Source organism: Tamandua tetradactyla, chromosome 12 (assembly GCF_023851605.1).
Source record: "Tamandua tetradactyla isolate mTamTet1 chromosome 12, mTamTet1.pri, whole genome shotgun sequence".
Classification (NCBI taxonomy): domain Eukaryota; kingdom Metazoa; phylum Chordata; class Mammalia; order Pilosa; family Myrmecophagidae; genus Tamandua; species Tamandua tetradactyla.
In genome coordinates this window covers 84,810,006-84,832,581 of record NC_135338.1, presented here as the reverse complement: position 1 = coordinate 84,832,581, position 22,576 = coordinate 84,810,006, and the positions used below count along the sequence as shown (strand labels likewise).

The following is a 22,576-nucleotide window of genomic DNA, read 5'->3' as shown; positions in this document are numbered from 1 at the left end:
CTAGCACGTGGAACCTTTGTAGAACCTTATATAACACCGAAGGTGTTCTTTGAGATTGGCAGGAATAGTTTTGGTTGGGATTTGGCAAACTATGATAAATAACAATGTCCCACTAAAGCTTGCATAAGAGTGACCTGCAGAGTAGCCTCTTGACTCTATTGAAACTCTCTCAGCCACTGATACCTTATTTGTTACACTTCTTTTTCCCCTTTTGGTCAGGGTGGTATTATTGATCCCACGGTACCAGGGCCAGCTGAGAGTACTTTTGTATCTACGTTTTTTGTTTGTTTTTCCTCTCAGAAAGAGATATTTGTTGCAATACTTGTAATAGTAAATATTCCTTCTCATAATTTAAAAGAATAGTTGTAACTTGGTGGCGTTGGAGAACATGCTGTAAATAGCTTATGTGGAGATTTCAGATCATTTTGCTTATTATTTAAGGATGTTAAGGTGGGGGCCAGGACCATTGAGCTCTCTTGTTAATATTTTGTGAAGTATTCCCAAATTGAGATATTTTCTTCACAGGAAAACTACAGTACTAAAAAAAAAAAAAAAAGAGAATTCCAGTCATATTCTCTTATATGATCTTCACATCAAAGGTAAGCTTTTTCAGAAGTAGAAATTAAGACTCAGGTTAAGTGACTTGCTCAGAGTTATGTAGCAATTTAATGGCAGAACTAGGATTAGAACCTGTGTCTATCACACTTGGCTTTGCTCTGCAGTTTACTGAATCCAATGGAGCTGTGGAACCTTACACTATAAGTATATGAGATTATTTTATATATGTACCAGTAATGTATAACATACCAAACATGAATATATTTTTCTCAGTATTGAACAGAAAATTAATGAGGTTAACAGCAATGAGAATGATAGATAAGTTTTTGAAAATACTTAATATGGCCTGGTACTCTTCTGAGGGCTTTTATATGTATTTTTTTAAATAGAATCTCTATTTTAGTTCCCATTTCACAGTTGAGGAAATTAAGGCATAACATGAATGGGAACTGAAGGTTTAGAACTTTTTAAAAAGCAGTTAAATATATTATATATAATAAAATTAAGTTAAAATGAGGGGAAATTTTCAAGGTTCAGATAGTAGGTTTCTTTTTTTTTTTTTTTCACATGGGCAGGCACCAGGAATCCAGTTAGGTTTTTAAAGTTAACAAATATTTTTTATAATCAGTGATAAATGAAGATGATGATAATTGGGATTCTGTAGGAAGAGAAAATTTGCTTTTTGAATCTTATAATCCCTGCCAGCTTTCAGTTTATAAAGGAATTTGGAAATCAGTAAGGAAAGGGAGATATGAGATCACTATAAGATGCGTCTATCAATTAGTAAATAAAAATAACTGCTAATAAAAATGATCATGCCAAAAATACATTATTTAAAATAAGTTGTCCCACTGGCTGTTGTCCCCAGGTAGTGGGATCAGCATCATCAGGGAACTTATTACAGATACAGATTTTGGGGTCTCATTCCAGACCTACTGAATTTAAAACTTTTAGGATGAAGCCTTAAGCAATCTTAACTTAACTTGTCCCAAATGCAGAAGTAAACATTCTGCTTTTAAAGCATTTTTATCCCTAAGAATGTTTGGGATAAAAATTGAAGTAATTTTGAACAGTTAAAAAAAATTGTAATTTGTGAAACCTTTGAAAAAGCAATTCAAAACAGTATGCCAGTATTACTGTGAATTGCAAACTAGGAAACACATTTCTAATGCGTTACCTTTCCATTCAATTCTGTATGGTTAGAAGAGCATCTGTGAGTGTACCTATGTTAGGGGGCATGGTGGGAATGGGTGGGAGATAAAAGAAAGTTAATGACTTTTGCTTCCTGTTATCATCTAGTGCTAACCTTAAAAATTTTGATTATACTTGGGTTTTCTGACAGTATTATAACATCCTCAAAGAAGCCTTTTGAGCCATGCAGTTTTTTATTTCCCCATTTTTCAAATGAGGAATGAAACAGACAGGAAGTGTTTAAGAAGCTTGCTCATGTTTTACAGAGCTGCAGTGGAGCGGCAGGGAAAGGGAAAAAATATGAAACATCTGAAGACAAGACAAAGCTTGACTCTACCTCCAGCCCCCTGCCCTGCTCTTTTATTCGTAACAGAGCCTGAAGTAGCAGGGTGAGGCACGCGATCCTCCTGGCCCTCCTTCTCTTTCCACATGTTGCTGCACACAGAAATCATTGTAGCTCTTACAATTTCAGTTTTACTATTTATATTTTGCTATGTATTTGAGTATTATTATTTATCATACAATTATTGGTTTCCATTAATGTGCTTTTTATAAGAAAATTGCTGCATCGCTAAGTATGCTCTTTATTGTCTTGAGGGTAGATTTTTCTCCATCACAGATTAATGCTGTTGATATGATAATTCATGCAGAAAAAAAGAGCGATACATCTATCTCTTTGTAATATAAATCATATTTCTCTAATATATTACTTGTGATTATTGACGAATACCTGTGTGTCATTTTAGTGTTCCTTGTGACAGAAATTGAGTATTTTAGTATTTGCTATCAGGTAAATTGCTCTTTTTTCTCTGGAAGATCCTTGAAGTGATGTCTAAATTTTGACCAATGAGAGAAGAGGATTGAAAGGTCAGGGAAGATTTCCTCTAGAGGAAACACTGTCACGGAGTCCTTTCAAGAACAGGATTGAGAAGGGGAAGGGGTTTGGAAGAAAAGTGTTCGAGGGCAAGAAAACAGCTTATGTAAAAATTAAGGAAATTAGACACAGCAAAGTTAGTTTGTGGAGTTGAAATCAGCTAAGTGTAGCTATGATATTGTGTGAGCGATGGAAATAGCTAAAACCTGAAAAGTGCACCTGAACCTGAAGGGCTGCATAAAGCTTTGGGTAGGTGCTGGAAGAGCTTAATAGGAACAGTGCCTAGGTTTCATTGACTATCTTGCATTTCCCAAACTATGAATTGTTTTAGCACTGCATGGTATATATATTTTTCTCTCCCTCCTTCCCTCCCTTCCTTCCTTCATCCCTCCCTCCCTCCCTCTTTTTCTTTCTCTTTCTATTTCTATTTCCTTTCTCTCTTTTTTCCTTTTTCTCTTTCTCTTTCTCTTCCCCGTTTTCTCTTTCTCTTTCTCTTTCTCTGTATTTCTATTTCCATTTCTCTCCCTCCCTCCCTCCTCCCCTCCCTTCCTTCCTTCTTTCTTTCCTTTTTTTTTTGATTAGAATTGAAGAGAAAGAAGGAAGAAAAGCGTAAAAATATTGAATGAGATCCAGTATTTCTACATTTTTTTATTCATTGCACTGATATTTACTGAACTATATGCAGGCATTGTACTAGACTGGGAATATAGTGGTAACTGGCCATATTTTTGCCTTTTTTCCTAAAAAGGTGATGTATTGCCCATTTTGATTCTCTAAGTCATCTCGGATTTTTTAACAGGTGGATAATCTGCTCTGTGTTTGGAGAGATTTGACAGATACCTTCTAATATAAATTGATTTAAAAAATAGTTTAAAAATATATTGGTTTTCAACTATTTAATATTATGTTTATTAAAATAGGAAATTTCTTAGATATAAATAAATGCATTTGCAGAAAGATGGAGAAATTATTTTTGTTTTAACTGCATTTAAATTGTAATAAAAAAATTTTATTACCCAGTAACAACCTTTATGTTGTTGCGAATCAGAATGTTAAAAACAGAAGTGTCCAGACATTTTTCTTTAGTTGTCTTTGTATATGAATAACAATGTTAGCAGTAAGCCTTACCACTTTCATTCCACCCACCTTCTTTCCCTCCTTTCCCTCCTTCTGTGTGTATAAAGAGAGAATGGGAATTTTTAGGGAACTAATACCATTCTCAAGCATAAAAATTTAACAGAATTTCCTAATAATAAATTGTTTAGGATCATAGCTAAGTACTTTTGTAAAGTTGAAGTTAGTGAAAAGGATCATCAGGCTAGGCTATTTTATACCACAATATAAATTGGTTTTATTCAGCTTGAAGTGGGTAAATGAAATTAAACATGTGCTTTTAATTGAAGCATGAATTGAGCAAAGTCATCTGAAGTTATTTCAAAGGAATCCTGTACAGTTAGAAAATTAAGATGATTTGGGGAAAACTGTCTTTCATAGGCAGTGTCCTATAGATATGAAATAATTCAGATAATCTATTCTGTTATATTTGGTATTTTAGTATTTACTCAGCAAAGAATGTATCATGATTTTTTAAACCAGAAAATGAGTTTTTTCTGACAGTTTACAGATAATAAAGAATTGTCAACCCTCAGTTTTAGAGCTACAAGTTCACTAAATCTTATTGTTTTTATAGGATTTATAAAACTTTATAATCCAGGTGTTTTTTTTTTTGGTTGATTCACAACTATTAATATGTGCTTTGATATTTGCATACCTTAAAAGTATTCTGTGATGATATTATTATATGTTTAGGTACATTGTTATGTGGTTGATTCGTTAATCAAAGAATGCTTCTTATAGTTCTCATTTTAATTCATTATTAGTAAGATAGCAACTTAATCTTTGTTTTAAAAATATTGTTTTTAAAGGCTTGGTAAATAAGCTAGCTACATGCTTTAGCCCAGATAATAAACCAAAGATTGATTATCCATATTGGGATTTAGCCTTTGTAATTCATTGGAGAACATTTTTCTGTCATGTTATGTTTTTTAGATATTTTCTTTTCTAATGATTTGTTTTTTGTTTTGTGAAAATTTCTAGGCTCTAGTTGTTATTTCTAAAATCTGTGTTGAAAACCTCAAAAAGGTTTGTATTCTGAAAAAATAACTTAGAAATAGCAACTAGTATTTATACAGGAATAAAAAGAATTCAGCTTGCCTTTTTTATACCCCCAGTTTTCATATAGGGTTATCACGTTATATTGTATAATTAATTTCAATTTTCACATTTTTGCAGATAAAATCAATTTTTTAAAGAAACGGTTCTATTACTTTGGAACGTGAAAAACCCATAAGCTATATTCTGTAGGACAATAGAAAATAATGTTCTCGTTGGATATTGTCAGTTTGTGAAAGATGTTTCATATTAGAAAGGTTTTGATATTAGACTTTTAAATCCTCTTATTTGATATTTCACTTATTAGTAATTCAAAGTAAATTTCTTTAGTTTGCATTTATCTAGCATTTCTTGGCTCTTTTAATCAGTTAATTTTTTAAATGGTTACTGTGTACAGTGTTCTAAGCTGGATGTTTAGTAGGGAGAGAGTACAGCAGTTATTAAAGTTCTAAACATTGTGGTTTTAAGAATCAATTGAAATAATATATGTGAAAGTTTTTTGAAAATTATATACTACTAGTGGTTTCTTTATCCTATGAAATTTTAAAGCTTTATAGTAGGGCTTGCTTGTTTCAAATGTAAACCCCTTTAGATAATGATGAAATTATTTACCTTTGCTCTGGTACTTTGGTAGATCTTCACCAAACAATACAGTTATCATCACACCCAAATGAATTGGATAACATAATGAGTCCCATTTTCTAATTAAAAGAATTGCAGAAAGCCTTATAATAAACCAGCAGCAGAACTGGATAAGAAAACGTAAATTCTGGGCTGTTGTTTATATTTCTTAATTCTATTTAGTCTTTCAGGCTTCAGCAAGATTAGAATAAGGACTTTTCAATATAGAGAGTACTTACATAGTCATCTTGTGTCAATTATATATAATTTGGTGCTATTAAATTTAAAGTACCTGTGAAGAAGAACAATTGGGGTAGTAAAATTTGTGTGTTAGTAACATTCCGTAAATTATTAATTATAAGTTCTCTAAATTACTTTCAATTGCTAGGTGATATGAAAAGATGAATCATAGTACTTTTTTCGGCAAACAGCCATATTTGAATATAAGTGAAGTTCAGCAAGTTGTACTGCCTATAAAATCTACAATGATGGCATTATTTATACTGTTTTACAAATCACTGAATGATTTTGTTTTCTTACCATTCACCAAAATTCTTTTGGAAAATATTCTGCTAAATGCAAATGAGAAAATTAAAGGGGTTTCATACTTAGCACATGCCATCTAGAAAGTTTATAGTCTATCCTCTGGGAGATAAGATGCTGACATATAGCAAAGTAACCAATAATACAAAATAATAAATAATGTCATTAATGAGAAATTGCTCAGGGTTAGAGAGTTAAGGGGAAAGTTATTATATAGTATAACTGTGATCCTTGATATGAAAGAGTAGAAATCATTTTGCTCTAGTTAGTAGAACAGTTAAATACTCTGATAACATATGATATCAACAGTGTTACTCAGACCCCTGTTTTGGTGGATTAGGGTGTTTGCATAAGGAAGTAATGTGTGAAAGAGACAGATTGGTTATTAGTTTATGTAGCGTCTTATATGCCAGGCTGTGGCATTTGACATTTATTCTATAGGCCTTGGGCAGCTTTTGCAGTTTAGGTAATTAAATCATTGTTACAAGAATATTAATCTGGCAGCAGATGATTAGAATTTTTTGAAAAGCTTATGAATTTTCAAAATAAAATGATCTAATTTCGTAATTATGATAGGTTTTTGGTAATGTGGAGATTTATATGAAGAGGAATACTATTCCATTTTATTTGAATGGGGGGGTATTAGAGTAAGTGTTTATGGTGTGTTTTAAAGAATATAATATATTGATATATCATGCCTTTTCTTAATTTCTCTATAGGAAATTTCAGAGTAAATCATTTATAAAAAGATAACATTTAGAATTTGACCATAGTGTGAGTATTATCAATAGTATCAAATATTGTTTTATAAATAAACTTTGCAATCTTCAATAATGTAGCCATTTAAATTAAAATACTCTTTATTTAATATTACTTCATTTTTATGTACCATGCAGAAGTGACTAAATGATCAAAATTATTGTGAAAAATGGTTTGTATGTTATAAAAAGGTAAGGAACCCTTGATGTAGTTTTATACTTCTTTGAATTGAGGAGAAATCAAGGGTCCCAAGAGAGTGGATAGTAAGGGACTTTAATTTGGATAGGGGCCAACAGGTCAGTGCATATGCCAGTGTAGTACTGAGCCAATAAGGCTGCCATTAAAGTAAACATGAGAGAGAATACAACCTGCAATGAGGCCAGTAGTTCCCGTCTTAAATTCTCATTTTAAATTTTGTTATAATACAAATGAAAATGCTAAGCTAAGGGCTTTTGCTTTCTTCCTTTCCTTTCCTGACATCATCCTATAATTTACCAGTTGAATATGAGTTAATTTTCATTCTAGAATACATTACAATAGAGCATACTATGTTGTTTAATCGTAGAAGATTTTTCTTTTAAAGTTAGCATTCATCACCTTATGTTCATCTGTATTAAAGGCAGGTATATATTGTATACAGAGGAAGTTGTATTATTTTCTGGGCTTTTCATTGGTTCTCTTGGTTTTGTTTCATGATTCTGTTCATTGGCAAATGTTAATATACCTGAAAATAGGTATGAATTCCAACATGACAGTTAATCAGCGCTTTTGGTAGGCTACACAAAATACTTTCACACTACCTGCCTCTCTAGAAACCAAATCCCAGGCATCCTTACTGTTATGTGATGTTGAATGCATATTTCAATGAGGTGTTAGAATATGCTAGACATAACTGAGATAACGTTTTTCTATTTTTTAAAAAATTGATAATTCACATACCACACAATTCACAATTTAAAAGTATCCAATTAAGTGGTTTTTAGTGTATTCATTTGTTTGTACAGCCACCATCATTATATAATTCAAGAAAGTTTCCTTCACCCCAAAAATGTTACCCATTTGCACTTACTTTCCAATCCCTTCTTCCCGCCATCTCCTAGCAACCACTAATCTACTTTCCATCTCTATGCATTTACCTATTTGGGACTTTCAAATTAATGGAATCATGTACTCTGTGATCTTTTGTGAGTATTTCTTTTAGTTAAGATACTGTTTTCAAGGTTCATCCATGCTGTAGTATATATCAACATTTTTAGGCTGAATAATATTCCATTGTATGGATATAATATATTTTGTCTATCCATTCTTCAGTTGATGGACATTTGAATTGTTTCCACTTTTGGCTATTATTAATAATGCCGCTATGAAATGTGCATACAAGTTTTCATGTAGACATATGTCTTCATTCCTCTTGGATATGTAGCTGGGAATGGAATTGCAGGGTAATATGGTAATACTGTTGAATTACTTTTTTTTTTTTTTGAGGAACTGCCAAATTTTTTTGAGGAACTGTCAAACTTTCCTACATTTTTTAAAGCAATAAAAGCAAAACTTCATGGGTGTCATTAGAAAATATTTGGCTTGTTTTTTTTCCCCTAGAAATGTTGATTTTTAGAAATTTCGTTAACGTTGGGCCAGGTTATCTTAACCAACCCTCCTGCTTAAGATAACAAAAAAGCTAGATGAACTGTAATAACCCTTTTTTACAGCATCAGAGAGCTGTCAAGGAATATGCTAGGCCCAAATCTAAAAGAACATGAGAATCTAAAAATTTTGAAAGTATTTAAACCTCTGCCTCGCCTGAGTCATTTGCTATCTGGATAAAGGAGCTGAAAAACTGCACTTCAGGTTTTGATGGATTCTGAAGCAAGGGGAAAGTTCTCACTTCTAGATTTATAATTCTGAGAGACGGCCCTTATATCAGGCTGGACCTCAGGAAAAGAGGTAAATCCACGTCCCTCTCCCTACTTCCAAAGGATTTCAAGGAGAGTTCTTTAGTATTCAGCAGATGAGGACAAAGGGAAGACCAAGAAAACCAGGTACCAACTTTGTGTGAAATCACAGGCCAAATTCATTGTTGTGGATATTGAACTGTGCCCCCAAAAAGGTGTGTTCAAGTCCTAACCCTATGCCTATGAATGTGACGGTATTTGGAAACAACATCTTTGAAGATATTATTAGTTAAGATAAGGCCAAATTGTATTAGCATGGGTCCTAATTCAACAGAACTGACATCCTTAAAGAAGAGGACATTGGACACAGAGAGCAAAGATGGCCATGTGATAGAGGAAGAGATGAATACCACAAGACAAAGAATGTCATGCATTGCTAGCAAGCCACTACCAGAATCATACCAACTTCAGAGGAAACATGCCTTGCCAGCAGCTTGATTTAAGACTTCTATCTTCCAGAAGTAAAAGACAGTAAACTTTGGCTGTTTTATGGTACTTTGATATGGCAGTCCTACTAAACTAGGATATTGGTATAACACAAGCCCAGAAAATTACTGTTGCCAGGTATTTGGAAGAAGCAAATTTATATTCTTTATGAAGAAAGGCACCTTATTCTGAGCATCAGAAATTCCCCTCACCCCTTCAGAAGCATTAAACGTAGCACAAAGAGCATGCAAGAAAACAAGATAGAATAAATGAAATGCGCAACACACAGGAAAGACTGACTCCCACATATCCCAAATATGCTTTTGTTATTATTACACATAGGTTATAAGACTGTTGCAGTTTCAATGTTTTAACAATCGAGAAGCTTAAAAATATCTGCAAGAAGCGTGATTATAAGAGCAGTGACATCATGGACTTTTAAAGACTTAAATACTTCTAGAAATGAAAAAAATACAGTAACCAAAATTTAAAACTTAGCAGACATGTTGGAAGTAGGTTTGATTTGGCTAAAGAGAGAATTTGTGAGCTGAAAGTTAGATTAGAAGAATTATCTAGAATGTAGCACAAGGAGATAGAGAGAAAATACTGAAAGGTTGAGAAATGAGAATTGTCCAAAATGTTCAAGAAGCCTTCGTTTAATTAGCATTCCAGAAAGAGGGGAGAGAGGGCCAGAGGCAATATATGAAGAGCTAATGACTGAGAATTTTCCACAATCAAAAGACTACAATCCTCAGATTTAAGAAGTCCAGCAAATTGCGTGAAGAGTAAACATTTCTTAAAAATCTGTGCATAGATCGATCATAGTGAAGCTGCAGAAAATGAAGGACAAAGAGGAAAAAGTAAACAGCATATCTTCAAAGGAGTGCTGACTGATTCTAAACAGTTTTACAAATGAATTCTAGAGACAATGAAATGATATTGTAAATGTGCTGAAAGAAAGGAAGTAGAAATTCAACTTAGAGTTTTATACTAAAATAAAATATCCTTCAAGAATGTAGGCAAACTTCCGGAGAAGATGGCGGCTTAGTAAGACGCGCGGGTCTTAGTTCCTCCTCCAGAAAAGCAACTAAAGAAACAGAAACAGTACGAAACAGCTCCCGGAGTCACGACAGAGACCAAAAAGACAGCGTATCCCATTCTGGAACAGCTGAACGGGCAGGGAGAATCTGCTGCGGTGAGATACCCGAGGGGCGCGCGTTTTCCCGGCCGGGGCGGCTGGCAACTGGGGTCCCCTCCACGCACGTGGCTCCCCGGTCTGACTGGGAACGTTGGATAGCAGGGCCCTCCCGTCACGCTTGGCGTTTCGGGCCAGCTGGGCAATTAGGACCGGCACTCTCCCAAGCTGCGGTGGCCAGCGACCCCCGCCTCCACGCGCGGTTTCCCGGGCCGACTGCCGTGCAGACAGACGAGCGCCACGAGCGCCACCTACTGGGCAGGAAAAGAAAAACAGAGCCCAGAGATTTCACAGAAAAAGCTTTCAACCAGCTGGGTCCCACACCCAGGGAAATCTGATCAAATGCCCAGACACCAGCAGAAAATAATGGATGACGCTCGGAAAATTGAAGATATGGCCCAGTCAAAGGAACAAACCAATAGTTCAAATGAGATACAGGAGCTGAGACAACTAATGCTGAATATATGAACAGAAATGGAAAAACTCTTCAAAAACCAAATCAATAAATTGAGGGAGGACATGAAGAAGACATGGGCTGAACAAAAAGAAGAAATAGAAAATCTGAAAAAACAAATCACAGAACTTATGCGAGTGAAGGACAAAGAAGAAAAAATGGAAAAAACAATGGATACCTACAATGGTAGATCTAAAGAGACAGAAGCTACAATTAGTGAACTGGAGGATGGAACATCTGAATTCCAAAAAGAAACAGAAACTATAGGGAAAAGAATGGAAAAACTTGAGCAGGGGATCAGGGAACTGAATGACAATATGAAGCGCACAAATATACGTGTGGTGGGTGTCCCAGAAGGAGAAGAGAAGGGAAAAGGAGGAGAAAAACTAATGGAAGAAATTATCACTGAAAATTTCCCAACTCTTATGAAAGACCTAAATTTGCAGATCCAAGAAGTGCAGCGCACCCCAAAGAGAATAGACCCAAACAGGTGTTCTCCAGGACACTTACTAGTTAGAATGTCAGAGGTCAAAGAGAAAGAGAGGATCTTGAAAGCAGCAAGAGAAAAACAATCTGTCACATACAAGGGAAACCCAATAAGACTATGTGTAGATTTCTCAGCAGAAACCATGGAAGCTAGAAGACAGTGGGATGATATATTTAAATTACTAAAAGAGAAAAACTGCCAACCAAGACTCCTATATCCAGCAAAATTGTCCTTCAAAAATGAAGGAGAAATTAAAACATTTATAGACAAAAAGTCACTGAGAGAATTTGTGACCAAGAGACCAGCTCTGCAAGAAATACTAAAGGGAGCACTAGAGTCAAATACGAAAAGACAGAAGAAAGAGGTATGGAGTAAAGTGTAGAAAGAAGGAAAATCAGATATGATATATATAATACAAAAGCCAAAATGGTAGAGGAAAATATTATCCAAACAGTAATAATACTAAAAGTTAATGGACTGAATTTCCCAATCAAAAGACATAGAATGGCAGAATGGATTACGACCCAGCAATACCACTGCTAGGTATCTACTCAAGGGACTTAAGGGCAAAGACACAGACGGACATTTGCACACCAGTGTTTATAGCAGCATTATCTACAATTGCAAAGAGATGGAAACAGCCAAAATGTTCATCAACAGACGAGTGGCTAAACAAACTGTGGCGTATGCCTACGATGGAATATTATGCAGCTTTAAGACAGACTAAACTTATGAAGCATGTAATAACGTGGATGGACCTAGAGAACATTATGCTGAGTGAGTCTAGCCCAAAACTAAAGGACAAATACTGTAAGGTCCCACTGATGTGAACCGACATTGGAGAATCAGCTTGGAATATATCACTGGTAACAGAGACCAGCAGGAGTTAGAAACAGGGTAAGATAATGGGTAATTGGAGCTGAAGGGATACAGACTGTGCAACAGGACTAGATACAAAAACTCAAAAATGGACAGCACAATAATACCTAAGTGTAATGTAACTAGGTTGGAACACTGAATGAAACTACACCTGAAATATGAAAAAAAAAAAAAAAAGTAGGCAAAAAACCCATGTAATTAAACCACCTCATATTTATGAAGAAAGAACCAAAACTAAGTCAGGCTGCCACAGTAAGAAGGAAAAAAAAAGCATTCTTCATGGGAAGATTAAATGACCTCCACAAGCGTTATTTAGACAGTGACCCGTATCTGTTCTGTTTGTCAGTGGATACTAAAGCTAGTAGGGTGCTCTCAATAAATTTTGCTGGATGCAAGGGGAAAAAAAAATAAATGCAAAATAAAAGTCATTTGTCTAATAAGCAGCAATAGAGAGAGAGGGAAAGTAAGAGAGAGGAATTGTGAAGAACCAAGAGCTAGGACTTTTGAAAATTTACTTTACCAACTTCAAGTATACTGAGAATCCACACTATCAAAGTATTCACTTCTCTGTGGAAGTCTACAATATAGTGATGTTATCCTGGTGACAAACCAAAACTATAAGACTGGCCAGTGTCCAGCTCCTGGGAGAAAAGGGCCCCCAAATTGTTGTAATTAGGGGAGAGGCCTATCCTTGTCATTTGATGGGATCTTTGTGATCAAACTTGAGAGTACTACAGAACTGGGAATGACCTTAAAGTTTGAAGAAGTCATAGACTGAGTACCATACGTTTCTTACTGAGGAAGATAGGATGAGATCATAGAGGAATAGGAGAAGGAATATGAAAACAGTGCCTATCATCACATGCCCAAGATGTGTACTCCCTTTCCAAATGCACTGGTTGAACTGGTTCCAGTTTGCAAGCCTCTGACCATTCTCATTTTTCTTTGTTGAGCAGGTGATGCAGTCCATTTGACAGCTAGAATAATGCAGCATAGTGGAAAGAGCATTAATCTGAGCATCGGTATGGACCTCAGGACACTTATTCTAGTCCCACATCTGCAACTTAATAATTATGTGATGGGAGTGGGTTGGGGTGAGTACTTGGATCTCTCCTAACTTTTATATTCGCCTCTATGAAGGAAGGAGGTAAACTAGATTATCTCAAAGCTCCCATTTAATGTTCTGTTCAACAACTATTTTGACATACTTTTGAGCACATACTATTTCAAGATCCTACTGTGTCTTGGAATTTTAGCTCACTGGAAAAATTCCCAGAAAATATCATTTAATAAAACTGAATCACAAAAAAAATAGAAAGCCTAAATAGTCTTATTCTCAAATTTATCATAAAGAAACTCCAAGTCAAGGTGATCTCACAAGACAGTACTGGCTGATTCTTAAGGAAGAAATATGTCAGTATTTCTCAAACTCTTCCAAAGAATAGAGAAAGAAGGAGCATTCCCTTTCTTATTTTATAAATCTAGCTTCACCTTAACAGCTAAATCAACAAGGAGAGTTCTGGAAATTCCTGTCAGTCTCCCTGAACATAATTGCAAAACTCCCAATAGAATATTAGTCTGCTTTTTATGTTCACATCTTTTTTGTTAAGGGCATTTTTATTTTCACAGTGTCCTGTTTCCTCTTCAGCTTGGATACACATCTAGATTCTGTGTTATTAGCCTCCTTTGCAGTAAAGCAGGGCCATGAAATGTGAGTGGAAGGGATACATGCCACTTCCATCTCTAAGGTATTTTCAACCAAACAAGGAATCCAAATGGGGACTTTGAGGTCTCTTATATGGAACCACAAGATGAAGGACTCTGAGTCTCTGAATAATCTCCCACAAGGCTTTCTAAGAATAAGCATCATCTTCATTGGTCTTTGTATGAATAAGAAATAAACTTTCACTGTGTTAATCTACTATTATTTTTTGTTTGTTTCTTCAAGGATCTAGCATTACTTATGCTAATACAGGAATTAAATCAGTAATATATAAAAGAAACTCAGGAATGTGGGACTGACTTAACAGTTATACAACATAGCAACTACTTTAGGAAACAGTTTAGCATTAAGCTCATAAAGATCTGTGTATTTCATTAGCTAACATTTTCATTCCTAGGAATATACCCTAGAGAAATGTATGCAGGTATGTACTAGAATGTACCTGCAAAAAAATTCCATTAATTAATACCAGTTGTAAAGAAAAACTGAAAAACTGAAATTTAATAGGTTTCCTAGCTAGTGCCCCTGTTTGGGTTATATCCATCCCTGTCTTTAACCAGGCTTGAAACAGCTTAAATGTCTATCTTCAGTAGAATGGATACATTATTTACATTACTATCTGCAGTAGAATGGAAACATTATTTACATTACTGTCAACTTTCTTCAAGTAACCTTCCATCACTACAGGAGTGCAAAATGGCCTGGTTAAAGGCAGGGATAAATATAACCCAAATGGAGGCATTAGCCAGGAAACCTATTAAATTTCAGTTTTTCAGTTTTTCTTTACAATTTGTATTAATTAATGGAAATTTTAAGGTAAAGAGACTTACTGTTGGGTACTTTAATTGGTAAATAAAGGCTTTAAATTACTCTTCTTTTAGATAAAACTAGTTTAATTAATACCCAAAACAAATACCTTCTTTTACCTTGTATCTTCAGGCATTTCTAGCACAGAAAGACTGTTGATATGATGGCGGTATCTCCTTTCCCTAGAAATACAGGGCAGAACACTACCCACTCTTTCCCCATCAGTTTAAATTTGACTATACATCATAATAGCTCCAAATGGAAAGGAACTCTGCTTGAAGAGATTGTGGGTTTCCTTCTTTCAGTAGTTGTGCTGTTAATGCTATAATATGAATAACATTTAATTTATGAATTGTCACAAGAATTAAGGGTTACTCTTTTTTCTTTATGTGCTGGTTTGAAAGCGTGTGTCCTGAAAAGCCATGTCCTTTAATCCTGATTCAGTACTGTAGGGTGGAAGCTCTTGTATAGGTTGTTTCTTTGGAGATATACTCTGCTCAGTTGTGGTCTTTTGATTAGATGGAGACGTGACTCCACCCATTCAATGTGGGTCTTGATTAGTTTCCTAGAGTCCTTTAAAAGGGAAACATTTTGAAGAAACCTCTGATGCAGATACAGACACAAGCGTTTGGAAATGGAGAAGAGCCAGGAAATGCAGTTGCTTCATAACTAACAGAGACGTAGACATTTGGGGATGGGGACTCACAGAAATAGCCAGAACCTGAATAGAAGAAATCTCCAGCATTAGGAGATGCCAGGGTAAGAGATGGAAACCAGAGTTTTCGGAGCAGCAAAGTCAGGGCACACAGATGCTTAGAGTGGAAGCTGCTTGTCCGGGGACAAGGACCGGTAGACATCAGCCATGTGCCTTCCCATGAGACGACATCATGGGAACATCATGGCCTTTCTTCTTGAGTTAAGAAATCTTAATCTGGATGCCTTAGTTTGGAAACTTTTATAGCCATAGAACTATAAACTTGTAACTTAAAAAAATTGCCTTTATAAGAGCTGTTCCATTTCTGGTGTATTTGCTTTCCAGTACCATTTAGCAAGCTAATACACTTTAATTCCTTGAAGAAGAGAATTGAAAAGTCAGAAGCCTTCACTGATCATATGTCCTTAATGTGTGACACTATAATAAAATAGATAACTCACCAGATAATAATGCATTTTCAAAAATTTTCAGTAACAGCATATGAGGTTTTTGTTTTAAAAACCAATGCTAAAAGCAAACAAACAAAAAAACCCAATTCTCAGGGCAGGCCACGGTGGCTCAGCAGGCAGAGTTCTCACCTGTCATGCCAGAGACCTGGGTTCGATTCCCTGTGCCTGCCCGTGCAAAAAAAAACCATTGTTCAGTGGGAGCTATGGTGGCGTCTGAGGCGGCAGCAGCAGGGCACACAACTCTGGGCTCAGATGCCCTGGCTGGCCCAGTGTCTGTGAGGGGAACCGCTGCCATCTTGGGTCCGTAGGGTTCCCCAGGACAGCTGGCCGTGGCCCACAGCGGCAAGGCAACAGCCCACAGCGGCAAGGCAACAGCCCACAGCTCTAGTGCATCCTGCCCCAGGAGCTGATCTCCAGCTGTCAGTGAGCCAGCTGTCCTGGGCCATGCACACCAACATCCTATGCTGCGTGCACGGCTGCAGCAAGATCCTCCCCAACAGCCCCGTGCTCAACATGCACCTTGTCAAGAGCCACCGCCTGCAGGACGGCATAGTAAATCCAGCTATAAGGAAAGATTTGAAAACTACAGAAATTCTACTGTTGTCCAATTGAAGGATGCCCTAGAGGCCTGAACTGACCATCTTCTCAATTCTGTCTTGTAAAATTACGCTATATGAAAATGCATGCTGAAAAGAAGCATAACTATAGTAAGTGCAGCACTTCTTATGGTACTGAGTGGGACTCGAAAAGACATGCAGAGGATTGTGGCAAGACCTTTCAGTGCACGTGTGGCTATCCTTATGCCAGCACAACTGCCTTGCAGTCACACATCTACCAAACTGACCATGAGATCCCTGCTAAGCACAAAGATCCACCTAGTAAGAAAAGGAAAATGGAGAACCCCATGAGCAACCACAAGTTGTGAAAAAAGACCATTTAATCATTACTTGATGAATCAGCCTCTAGACCAGACACACAAGAACTAGAAACTTCATAGATAAAGCTAATAGCTTCCTTTGAAGACTCTTGCAGCTCTAATGCCAAAAAACAGACTCTTAATACCTCTAAGATACCCTCAGAAGTTGGTTTTATCAAAACCCACAGTGGCTTTGGTTAAACTGCCTGTGAGGCAGTTTTCCTTACGCCTATCTTTATGCCTTCTACAACAGACTCCTCAGTCCAGTCTGTGGTAGTAGGTGTGAATTATAAGAGCTCTGCCACGGGCACCATTCACTTCCTTTCCTTGACCATAGGAATCTTGATCCTCGGCCTAGATTCAGAGGCTTGCTCTCTTAAGGAGAGCCTGCCTCTCTAAAAACTTGTGAATCCAACTGCTGTTATCCCAGTTAGTACAGATGTTCAAATGAACGTGGGTGAAAGTCCACCTACTACTTTACAACAACTAGGAAACGTATGTCAGAAGAACAGTATTTCTCCAGGAATAGCATTGCTTCCATCAATGTGCAGACGAATCTGTCTTATGCCTCACTAAGCTTCATGCCTTCTGCACAGTGGGCTTCCCCAGACTCCTCTGTTATCATCTTTTTCTCAAACTGATTTGACATTTGATTCTCAAGTTTCACTCCCCATTAGTGTTTATATTCAGACATTGTTATCCAGTTATAAAGTAACTTGGTCTATAGCCTCTCAGACTGATGCTTTTTTAGATGCTTGTTTCCAGTCTGGTAATATCTCCAGAGAAACTCAGAGTGTTGGAGTGCGACGTTCCACAGATGACTTGGTATGTGTGGATCAACCAGTAATGTGTGGAGACATTTTTGAGAATGTCTATTCATCATACATGGTTTCTAAAGACATAAGCAACAGTTTGGTAGCAGAGACTATAATTCATGCTCTGTTACCTCAGAATGACCCTAAGACTTTAAATCAAGATGTTGAAAAATCTGCACCAATTATTAATTTCAGTGAGCAGAACAATATGCTTACTTCACAAAACATGACATAATCAGACCCAAACCATAATTTATTAAGCAATTTAGAAAACGTCTTGTCAAGTAATCTGCCAGGTCAGACATTGGGTAATAGTTCTCTTTTGTCTGACATGAACATTGGACCTGACACCCAGCTCCCATCTGGCCCAACCCACGTTCCTGGGATAGATTTTGATATTCAAGAGTTCTTTTCAGCCTCAAATATCCAAACTCAAATGCAAGAGAATGAATTTAGCAGTATGAACACAGAACCAGTCTTGGAATCCTTGGACATAGAGACCCAAACCAACTTTTTACTTGCAGGCACCTCTGTTCAGTCCTGCACTTGTAGGGGAAATGCTAACTTCTTGGGCCTTGCAATATTTGATAAGCAGACACCGACAAACTTAATTTCTTTTTAGACAGTAGCCCTCATCTGCCTCTGGTCAGTATTCTAAACACTCCGGCTTTTCCATGAGCACCGATTGATCTGACACAGAAACCCAAACGAAAGGGATTTCCATTAAAAACCTACCTGCTCTGGAAAGCAAAGCAGTTGAACAGTACAGAAACACAGACCATGAATTCTGTTTTGAAATCCTGGGGAATTTGTTTTTCACTAGCAATGAAACTCAAACAGCCAGGGATGATTTCCTTCTGGCTGATTTGGCCTGGAACACGATGGAGTCTCAGTTCAGTTCTGTGGAAACCCAGACATGTGCAGAACTACATACCATCTCCAACATCTAAAAGTGAAGTCCACATGCAGGATGGCATTTACAGTTTTCTTCTGGATTTAGAAAATGGGGCTCTGGGACAACAGTATTAACTATTGAATATAGTTGTTTAGATTCTTTGCGATTCTTTGTCTTTTGTACTTATAAACATGAAATTTGTATGTAAATGCGAGTGTATTATAAAGTGTATGATGCTGATCTAAAAAAAAAAACAATGTCCAATGCTGAATTCTAACAAGGGTTCCTAGGAATCATTTTTCTCCTAAGTTTTTCTATTTTTATTTGAGAATTTGTAGGTTTACAGAAAAATTGCACAGAAAATAGAGTTCCCAGAGTTAAATTTACTTTAAATAATGAATGAGAAGTAGTTTCACTCTCATAACTGTTAAAAGATAATTTTCCATAAAAGGTAAAATATTGTGACACTCCAACAGATACAGAATGAACATGAGTCTAAGATTTAAACTTGTCAATTACTAAATGAACTGGCAAAAAATATTACAACTGGTTAACAGTCAACTCCAAAGACTAGACAAATATATAAGCTCAGCAAGAATGCTGAAATCATTTTGCTTCATATATGCAAAAACTGGCCTCTTCCACAGTGGGGAAGTCTCTACCAGACAATTTATTTACGTGTTTATAAACACAAATTATTTGCTTTACTGGTAGTTTTCTAAAAATTAAATTTCTATTTTTATAGAGTTATAAAATAGATCGAAGACAATAAAACCCATAGAATCAGATAACCTGGAAGGGCATGCCTTAAACAATGCATAGTTTTTCATAAAAACACGTAATTTTTTTTTTTGGTGTATTAAAAGTCTTCCATAGTTTGTCCTTCTATAACCGATGTTGAAAAGTAAATGTTGGCTAAAGACATTCATTATTTAAAACCTACATTTTGTACCATGAATGCCAGCATGCAAAATGTATCTGAATTGGCCTCAAATCACAAAGAAATTAACTTATAATAGAAACTTTATTATAATAAGTACAAAAATGTTTGTTTTTTTTTAAGTACTTTAACTGACCCTCCAGAAATAAAGTTTGTCTTCTATAAAAAATGGATGAGGATTTTTAGGTGCGTTTTTAGGCTTTCATTTAATTTATCTTATCAATTGGAACATTTAAACATGTGCTCGAAGAGTAATATAAAAGGTATGGAAATGGCTGTATCAAGTCAATTTAAATTGACTAAGAAGTTAATAGCTTATTATAACATATTCCTTTAGCAATTTATAATGTATGTCTCAGAATATAATTATACTTGGATAGTTCAGCTTAAATGGTTGATGCCACTGAAATTTGAAATTATTTTGACATAATTGAATTTTCCTTTTAAGTTTGTCAGAGCAGTACTGAGAAGCTGTCAGTCGCATTTGCAGGAAATAAAGGATTTTAAAAGTTCTTTTTACTTTAAAACGGGGCTTGATAATTATCAATAATAGCCATAGAGAGTACACAGATACTAGTACTGTTTATGAATTTCTTTCCTCTGATATGCTGATTCCTTCTAGTAGTAACCTTTCAGCCTGTGTTTTCTTCACTGAGCAAGTGTTTTTATTGTGGCTAACTTGTAGCTTGTGAGAAAACTGACGCTGGCCTGTCTCACATATGCCTCAGCCGGTCCTTATTAATAGATTACAGCATTCCACTTGTTAGTACTGGGGGCACAGGAGAAACTTTTACCATTATGCTATTTGGTAAAGATAAAACAGACAGAAAAAGTCTTTTTATAGTAGTTGGATCCTGAAACAACTCTACATGTTTTGGTGATAAGGAGACACAAGTTGGATATCAAACAGAGGTACATTAGCTTGTTATCTACAGAGCTGATACAGTCTCCTAAATTCCCTCACAATGACAGGAACTTCATCTGAAGTGAAGACTTGCAGAACTATCAGAGCACTTTCCTTCCTCTTGTGTACAAGTAGGGTTAGCTCTACTGGTGTAGAATATGAGCTACATGTTATTAGTAAACAAAGACTATATTCTTTTTCTTCTGTGGATTAAAAACTGTTCAAAGAGATGTTTTGTACTTGGCAATTGCTATTTGTGGAAATTTTAATGGTAAGCATTTCAGTTTATCAAGAAGAGGTAGACTGTGAAATACCTTGTCTTAAGAGTTATGAAAATATTTAGAGATTTAGAGCTAGAATAGAAAGAAAATCAATTGTTCACAATCTTAAATTGCAGTAAAGTAGCAAATGCTCATTTGTATTTAGATTACTCTTCAATTTCTGTGTTTTTAATAAATCAAAATTTCATAATCTTGCCAAAATCTGTGTGTCGGCACCTACTATATTTGTTCTGTTTCTGGAGCTGTATAGGTTATAAGAGTTAGATGTATTCTGAGTGTTAACATTTTCACTGTTGATAGCAGTATAGAGCGAGATTTGGCTGCAGAATTTGTTACCATGGATAGGGATAAATATCTCCATCCTCTAGTGTTGTAAAGAATAAGACCTTGTTTTGCTAATTGCACGTGAATGTCCAGGTAGTTAATTAAGCCCACAGAGCTTTGCGCTATAAGGCAGATGTTGGATAAATGGGTGAAGAAGTGTTTGCTGTATGCTCATCTTTACTAGTTGCATTTTAGTGGGAGTTTCCAGCATTGTGTGTGAAATTCCTAGCACAGGCACCCAAGTAATTTGAGAAGCTATCATTATGTATACTAATGATTACCTGTGATTCTTTAAGCATGCCTTAAAAGTCAAATTGAATAAAGTGAAAGGTTAAAATAATAAGACTTCAGAGAAACTAAGAAATTCTCAAATCTTTATGGCATGTTTATATTCTACTTCCTTAAAGAAAAAAATAAATATCCATAATTATTGAAAATTATGTTGTAAAGGATCCTAAGGTCATTTATCATTAATTATTAAAAACCTATCTTAAATCTAATTCAAATCGTATCTAGCATTAGTTTATTAATTATATTTCTTCCCTAATTAAATAAGCTGTGTTATGTAGGCTTATTTGGAAATTTTGATTAAATTCGTAATACTTCTCTGTGGTTGGCTTGAAAATCAAAGAGCCTCAAAGCTGTTTAAGTTGTTAAACCCATTTAGTTCTACCTTAAAATAAGACTCATCAGGATTTAAAAAATAAAACATATTTTCAGAATAAATTAATGTCATTTCTTCAAACCTTGGGTTTTAAATTTATTATTTGAAAAACCAGACCAGTCAATTCTTGATGACTTTAAGTTATAAAAATTAAAAATTTTTTAATTCACTGTGTGTTTACCCCAAAGTCAGTATAGTTTAGGAGATACTTTGATGACACTGAAGAGAATTCTCTAGAAGGTCAATTGATTGGATTACTCAAATCATGAAGGAGCTCTATAGAAAGCTAGCCAGGGGTGGCAAGTGGAGGTCAGATGAAGTTTAAATTACTTTTGATTACACATTTTTAATGTAAATTCGCTACTAATATATACATCCTACATAGGAAACAATCAATACTAACATCTTTCTATAAGTAAATATTAAATTTAACATTTATACATTTTATATAGGAAAACACAAGCATTGGTATTCAAGAACAAATAGCAATAAAATTCTTGGCATAGTGTGCTAATTCTTTCTGGTGGATAGGATATATTCTCATAGGCAGAAAGAAATGTCAGATGAAGTTGCAGAAATGTTTAATGATCAAGGTATGCAACTTCTCAGCATTATTTTCATACATTTTTATTTCAGTTCTCACTGAAATACAATTTCATTCTCTTAGCCATTGAAATTGTATGTTTTCTATGAAATAAAAATCTCATTGGTACGTCAGATAAATTGATCAGGTTATCAGATTTAAGTTGTAACTCTCAGAGCAGTGATGAATGTAGTGTCTTCTAAGTAGTTTGGAAAGGAATCTAAGCAAGTAAAAATTCTTTTTCTCTTAATGTAAATAAAATAGTTTATTTTGCTTTTATCTAAGGTTTACCTTATTTGAAAAATTAGAGTGCATTTGTGATCATTTGAAACCATTTCAGTGGCTCTTATGTAATTCAGTTCATTCAGTCTTTGCCCTCTTAATAAATTTTACAAAAAACTCATGGCAAGTTAGTATTATTTGTGTGTGAATTTTCCAATTGTATTTCA

At 35.4% G+C, this 22,576-nt stretch overlaps 1 protein-coding gene and 1 pseudogene across 9 annotated transcripts in view; both read left to right on the top strand.

Moving 5' to 3' along the window:
- The window catches only part of MEF2A (myocyte enhancer factor 2A), a 187,884-nt gene that overhangs the window by 124,471 nt on the left and 40,837 nt on the right, over nucleotides 1-22,576 (top strand). The window lies entirely within an intron of this gene.
- LOC143652439 (ATM interactor pseudogene) lies at nucleotides 16,175-22,571 on the top strand (annotated as a pseudogene).